At 34.7% G+C, this 7,500-nt stretch overlaps 1 long non-coding RNA gene across 1 annotated transcript; it reads left to right on the top strand.

Moving 5' to 3' along the window:
• Positions 1 to 678: 678 nt before the first annotated feature.
• Positions 679 to 1,856, top strand: LOC119583888. The gene is made up of 2 exons (XR_005229741.1): positions 679 to 752; positions 1,438 to 1,856. It is a non-coding gene; the product is annotated as an uncharacterized LOC119583888 (long non-coding RNA).
• Positions 1,857 to 7,500: the final 5,644 nt, after the last annotated feature.

The following is a 7,500-nucleotide window of genomic DNA, read 5'->3' on the forward strand; positions in this document are numbered from 1 at the left end:
CCAATAACAGTCAATGTATAACTTTACAGCAATATTGGTAAAAAACGAAAAAATATGTCTGGGCGAGGATAAATATATTATGGTAAAAATACTGGAAAACATAATATAGGTACCCTACTTTAAATGGGGGCAAAATTCCTCTGAATGTACCGAAAATAAAAAGGTAAAACATACATACAAAAACAAATAAGTACATAAATCCATATGAAATTGAAGGGGCAAAAGGGGGGATACCAACACACACACACACACAAACACACACACAAAAACCACCAACAAAAAACAATATATATAAATTATATAATATATATATAAATATATAATTTTTTATATAAAAGGAGAGAGGAAGAGGGAGAGAGAGAGAGAGAGAGGGAGAGAGAGAGAGAGAGAGAGAGAGAGGAGAGAAGAGAGAAGGGAGAGAGAGGAAAATGATAAATCTGAAAAAAAAACAAAAAACAAAAAAACCAAACTGCTTTAAAAGGGAAAGGGGGGGGGGGCACCCGAGACGAGAGAGAGATAAATCGAGAGAGTCAACCCCATCTCAGAAAAAAGGTCATAAAACCGTGACTTGCTTGACCGCGCCATTCGGCTCCACCACCGACGTGCCCCGCCTCCGCTGCCCGACCTTTTTCCCTTTGGGGTTTTTTCCCGCAAAATCTCGAAGACAATGAAAGGGCCCCTCGCTCTCCTCCTCATCGCCCTTCTGGCCTCGTGCGGGCTGGCGGCGCCCATGATCTCCAATGCTGTGGAGGGTAAGCGTTTATAGTGTATCTATTTTATATATATATATATATATATATAATTTTATATTATTATATATAAATATATATATAATATTTATTATGTTTAGTCTCTTAATGCCATTTTAAAAAGTTGTTAGGAAAACGTATTTATTTTCTTAATAAGGCCCCGTTTTTTTCAGCAAAAGTATTGTTTTATTATCATAACGTGACATCGTTGAAATGCACGCTTTTATTAGATTTAATTTCCCTCTAATAACTCGCTAAATGATTAATCATTGTTTTTTTCTATTATTTGCACGAATTTTTAAAAAATAATTTTTTTTAATTTTCATTTCTTGCATTGCTTACAGCGGCTCACCGATTTTTTGTTTCTTTTTGTTGAAAATTATATCATATAATTCGTTTTCTCTAAAACTATTTTTTTTTGCGTATTTTTGTCTAATTTATCATATTTTTTCATGTGTTTTAGTCTAATTTATAATTTTTCATGTGTCTTAGTCTAACTTATTATCATTTTTTTCATGTGTTTTTCATTAATTATTATCTTTCTTTATGTGTTTTCGTCTAATTTATTATTTTTACGAATTTTAGTCTAATTTATCATCCTTTTTTCACGTGTTTTAATCTAAATCACTGTCATTTCTTCACGTGATATCTTTAATGAGTAATAACCTATCCCTTTTCTCCACCACAGAGAGCTCCTTCACCCGCGGCTTCCGAGAGAACGCCGGTCTTCCTCCAGCAGACGATTACTCCATCACCATCGAATACGCGTTTCCCATCTATTCCTTCCACATTCCTTTTAAATTCGCTAGTTAATGTCTCTCCACAATCCTTTGGAATTCGCTAGTTATTGAGGCGGAATCGTGATATTTTAAGCCATTTTCGACTACGTTTTTTGAAGACTGTGGAGCACGTGGCATAAGCACAAGAACATGTTTGTCCAACGTGTTTGGAAGATTTCGCCGATAGATGTCTCCTTATGAAGATCCTATATAAGTGGAGTTTGATTTTTTAAATAAGGGATGTGATCCTTTTTTGTGCTGTATGAATGTATTTATTGGTTCCTCTTCTTGTTTATTATTTATTTTGTAATTAAACTGTTAAAATGAATTATCTTTCAAACCTTCGAAGATGAAAGTATTCAGGACAGAATATGATCAAAGACTAAAAAAAAATAACAAAAGCTCGTGCTAAAAGATTGAAAGGTTTCCCTTGTAAAGCTGTAATCAAAGGAAACTAGAGCGTTCTATAAGGTTCACAGAAAACGTAAGACTATAAGATAAGAGAAACAATCTTTTGGCATTAAAATTAAAATTAACAAGAACAACAGCAAAAAAAGAAAAAAAGAAAAAAAACTTTAAAAAGATAGAAAAAGAGAAAAAAAAAGGAAAAAAGGGACTTTTTTCTTTTTACTTAGTGAAACAAACGGTTATCCTTACATCCTAAGTGGACTCCCATAACACGTACGAAAACTATGATATGTTAATAGAACAAATTATTACAGCGCTTTAATTATAGTGAATAATCACACACAGAATACACAGTAATTTTACAATACACAATTATGCTCCCGAAAAAAACATCTTAAAAACAGATTGTTGAGTGAAATCTCGTATCTCTGAAAACAAAATATATCATATATGACCATTATCTTGAACTTAATAAAAAACCTTGCTTGGACCACCACAGTCTCAGCTGACGGTGCAAAACACTCACACATCCTATGTTATTGTTGCGAAATTCCTGCATTTCTCCCAAAAAATTAAATACTAGTCGTTCTTGATCATCACTACATCCTGTTCCGGAACATCTGGGTGTCTGTATGTCTGAAGCACAGGGCGGTAGGTGTCTGTAATATATAATGTACCAGGGTATGTGACGTTGGTTATTAGGTACCCCAATCTACCTTTCCATTTGTTTCTTTCTGCAATCGTGGTTCTTGCGGTGAATGACAGAAGGGAGGGAACTTACACAAGAAATGTTCACAAGAGATTACAGAAATCTACGTTTTAAGTATAAACACACTAAAGGTACGTTACGCTTGGTGTGGTTATCGCTTAACGATGGTCGTTCATGGCTTAGCGATGAACGTCAAACGATTGTTTAGAGAACAATTTTTTGGTTATGAATGGGTCTGCTTCATCGTCGATTAATCGCACGGCTTGGGCTGAATGTAATCGCAGTCGCAAACGATCACTTGAATGACAAGGAGTACCTGCGTCATCATGGCTCCCAAGTTTTCCGATGAACGGGATGGGATGCCTTGTGGAGGGACAAATTCTGGAATATTCCCTCTGCATTCCTCAATTCAAACATCAGTTTATTTATTCATTTATTTACTAGCATTTTTCCGCGTACATTTCCCCGCCTCTTCTACTAGAAGAAATTTAATTAACAGCCTCCTTCTACTCAACTTGCTCAAAGCCATTTTCTCGCGACATTCCCTTCCTGGAACATGACGCCGCGTTACCGAAAAACACTAAACACTAAATACTGAACACTGAACACTCAACACTCAACACTCTACACTCACCAACACTCAACAGTCAACACTAAACAATAAGCTGTCTCATCGAAAATCGCAGACTCGCAGACACAGACTCTCGCAACAAAACAGAATACCCTCTGAACGGATATTCATGCTGACAAGTGTCAGAAAAGGTATTAAAGGAGAATGATTATCTTTCCAATATAAGACCGGCTTCGATTATATATCTCCGATGTATTCGAAACCGGTCAGATACATCTTTTGTATTGTGAAGACATTCATTCTCACTCATACCTTTTCTACAAGTAGGCCTACGCCCTCTGTTATCGTAGAGCGATAATCACTGAACAATCGCCATAGAGCGAGAGAGAGAGTCAGTCACCCAGTCGACCGAGTTAGATTTTTAGGAAGAAATATTTTATTCTGAGCTCGGAATATAGGCTGTTAGACAGAGAGAGAGAGAGAGAGAGAGAGAGAGAGAGAGAGAGAGAGAGAGAGAGAGAGAGAGAGAGAGAGAGAGAGAGAGAGAGAGAGAGAGAGGAGAGTGGGTATATTTTCATAAATATATATATATATATATATATATATATATATATATATATATATATATATATTTTTTTTTTTTTTTTTTTTTTTACTTGAAGATGCCGGAATTCTCGAATGCATACCATGTCTGCTGTGTTTATTTATTTATTCTTTAATTATTAATTGTCTTTACTCATAGATGGCTCCAAAAGTGCTTTATCACGAGGGAGTCAGTTACTAGTAAAATCTTTCTCACCTGTTTACTCTTTCCTTGACTTTAAGAAGAAAAAGACTATTTTTATTGCTATTATCTTAATAAAAATTTGCGGTGTTAGTAATAATAATAACACTATAAGAAAAATATTTTCTCAATAATTCAAGCAAAGGAGAAATTAGGTTAGGACACGTAGCCCTACGAATTGACTCCTTAACGTCCTTCTAGAACCATCTACGTCCAAACAATATTCACAAAATAAAACCACAGTCAAGAGAGCAAGTAAAAATACCGAGAAACAATAGATAAAAAAAAAAGAAAGAGCAAATCTGCATAGCTACCACAGGGATACGGAGGCAATTTAAATTTCATTCAACCAGACAGCTATTTCACCCGAATTTTACGGTCAACGAGAATCTTTAATCTATAATTGTATTAAAACTTCGTTAAATACCACCATACAGTTATAACCTTACAAAAAAAAAATAAATAAATAAAAGTAAAATGACGTGCTGAAACTAGTAATAATAGAAGATAGAAATAATACTATGGTATAAACAACCCGTTCGCAGATATTCACAAATAAGTTTATATAGAGATTATATATTTTACTTCATGTATGTAAATTCGAAAAAAATGGAGATTATACATCATTCAGGATTTTTTCCCATGATTATAATCTCGGAGAAATTTGAATACGATGTAGACGAAGGAAGTAAGATTTAAGAAAAAAAAACATATAAAAAAAACACACAAAAAAAATCTTAAAATCCCCCCCCAAAAAAACTTAAAATCCAAAAAAAAAAAAAAAAAACCGTTTTAAAATCCCAAAAAAAAAGTTTTAAAATCCTTAAAAAAACTTCTTAAAACCCTTAAAAAAACCCCTCAAAATCCTTTAAAAAAATCTTAAAATCCTTAAAAACAAAAACTTCTTTAATAAAAAAAAACAAAAATAAATAAATAAAATAAAATCCTTAAAAACAAAAAACTTCTTAACTCCCCCCCCCCCAAAAAAAAAAAAAAAAAAAATCATAAAATACTTTTTAAAAAAAAGTCTTAAACTCCCCCCCCCAAAAAAAAAAAAAAAAAAAAAAAAAATCGTAAAATACCTTTTTCAAAAAACGTCTTAAATCCCTAATGCCTTTCTTCCGCCTCCCAGAGCCTCTCCGGAAGCCGCCCACGTGCTGCTCGCGGGCGCCCGGGTGACCTCGCGTGACCTCGGGTGACCTGAGGGACGTGCAGGAGCTTCCTGACATCTTTATTGACGTTTTGTGTTCTCTTCTTTCTTGTAAATTTGCATATTGAGGAAAATATATATGCTTCGTAATAGTGGTAACAATAATAATGGTAATACTGATTGTGAAAATTATTATCATGGTAGTAATGATTATAACAGTAATAATTATGGTAATGATCATAATTGTAATAATAATTATAACAATAATGATTATAATGATAAAAATTGTATTGATAACAACAACAACAATATTAATAATAATAATAGTAATAATAATGTAAATAGCAATAATGATAAAATAATAATAACAATGCTAATAATAATAATAACAATAATAATAATAATAATAATAGAAATAATAATAATAATAATAAAAAAAATAATAAAAATAACGATGATATATATGATCATGTGAAGTTCGGTTTGTTTTATTTTGTTGTTTACAGAATGTTTAAAATTGATGGAAATTGATGTGTTTATTTGTTTTATCATTGTTGTAGCCTGTTTTTTTTTTTTTTTTTTTTTTTTTTTTTTTTTTTTTTCTCGATGGAATAGTTTGTAATATCATTATCTGTTGTAGTTGCTCCTGTTTTATTTTCATTATGATTGTTACTGTTGTTGTTACTATTATAATTGCTAATATTATCATTATTGTTAATATTATTATTATTAGTGTTATTGTTATTATTATTATTTTTATTATTATCATTATTATTACTGTTGTTGTTGTTGTTGATATCATCATCATTATTATTATTTTCATTATCATTATTATTATTTTCATTATCATTATTATTATTTTCATTATCATTGTCATTATTTTTACAATTATTATTATCACTATCGTTATTACTATTATAATTATTATCGTCATTATCGTTATCATTATGATCAGTTTGATCATTATCATTGCTATCATTATTATTACCATTATCACTATTATCATTATTATCATAATTATCATTATCATCATTATTATCATTATTATTATCATTATCATCATCATTATTACCATTATTATCATTATTATTATCCTTGGTAGTAATAATAATGATAATGGTAGTAATAATAATGATAATGGTAGTAATAATAATGATGATGGCAGTAATAATAATGATAATGGTAGTAATAATAATGATAATGGTAGTAATAATAATGATAATGGTAGTAATAATAATGATAATGGCAGTAATAATAATGATAATATTAATAATGATGATGATGTTGATGATAGGTTTCTGTTGTTGCTTTGTGTTTTTGTTTATATTCTCAGTTAACGTTTATATTTGTATAGCTGTATAATAATTTGCAATTCAGCCAGTGCAGTTATTTTTTATCTTTACATAAGGGTCTGTTTTAGATTCGAAATATTGATGCTCACGAGCATAACAAGTCAATAAGCACTGTAAATTATTTTTGGTTTATAAGAAGTAAAACTCTCTTGGCATCACTCTGACAAAGTGACCTACAAGACAAACATTTCTTTTGGGACAGCTTGCGTGTGGGTCAAGTGAGGTGAGCATCTGCCCCCCCCGGCACCACAGAACATCCGGTGGGCCTCCTTCCGGCCAGTAGCAGTGGCAGTGTCCCGTCTTAAGTCCCGCCTCCGCCCGACGCCGCTCTCAGTGTCCCTCGGCAGCCATGGAAGCAGCACGTGTCCTCCTTCTGAGTCTGGGCGCCGTAGCGCAGGCAGGCCTCCTGGTGCTCGTCGTCGGCGCCATCGCCCTCCGCCGCTACAGGCTTCGTCGGTCGCCCTCGCCCTCCCTGCTGACCGTCAGCCCTTCGGCCCCCTCTGAAACAGAGGCCGACGAGGCGCCCGAGATCGTGTGCCTCAGCCCTCCTTCCACGCCCAAGTTCAGTCCCTTCGGAACGGCCAGGGTCCCCGCCCGCTCCCTGGGCCCGCCACGCCCTTGGGCACGAGAGAAGGCTCTGCGCGGCCCGTGTGCCTCGCCCTGGAGGAGGTCCTCGCCCTCAGCCCGGCGCCGCTCTTCGCCAGGCCGCCTCCCAGGACGTCGCGGCCGAGCGAGCGCCTCTTCAGGAGCAAGCTGGCGAACCTCTTCAAGGCGAGAAGAGCCGACGCCAGGGGCTCGCCGGTGACCCTCCTTCGGGTGGCGCGGCTGCCCTCCTCGAGCTGCCCCTATGATCTGTGAAGGTTCAGTTATTTAAAATGTGTACATCTGTAATAAAGATAACGAAGATAGCCTTTTTACTTTGTGTGACCTCTAAAGCAAAAGTAAACTTAGAAAGGAAAACCATAATCAATCTACGAGTGATTCTGCATTACATAGTG

Source organism: Penaeus monodon, chromosome 17 (assembly GCF_015228065.2).
Source record: "Penaeus monodon isolate SGIC_2016 chromosome 17, NSTDA_Pmon_1, whole genome shotgun sequence".
Classification (NCBI taxonomy): domain Eukaryota; kingdom Metazoa; phylum Arthropoda; class Malacostraca; order Decapoda; family Penaeidae; genus Penaeus; species Penaeus monodon.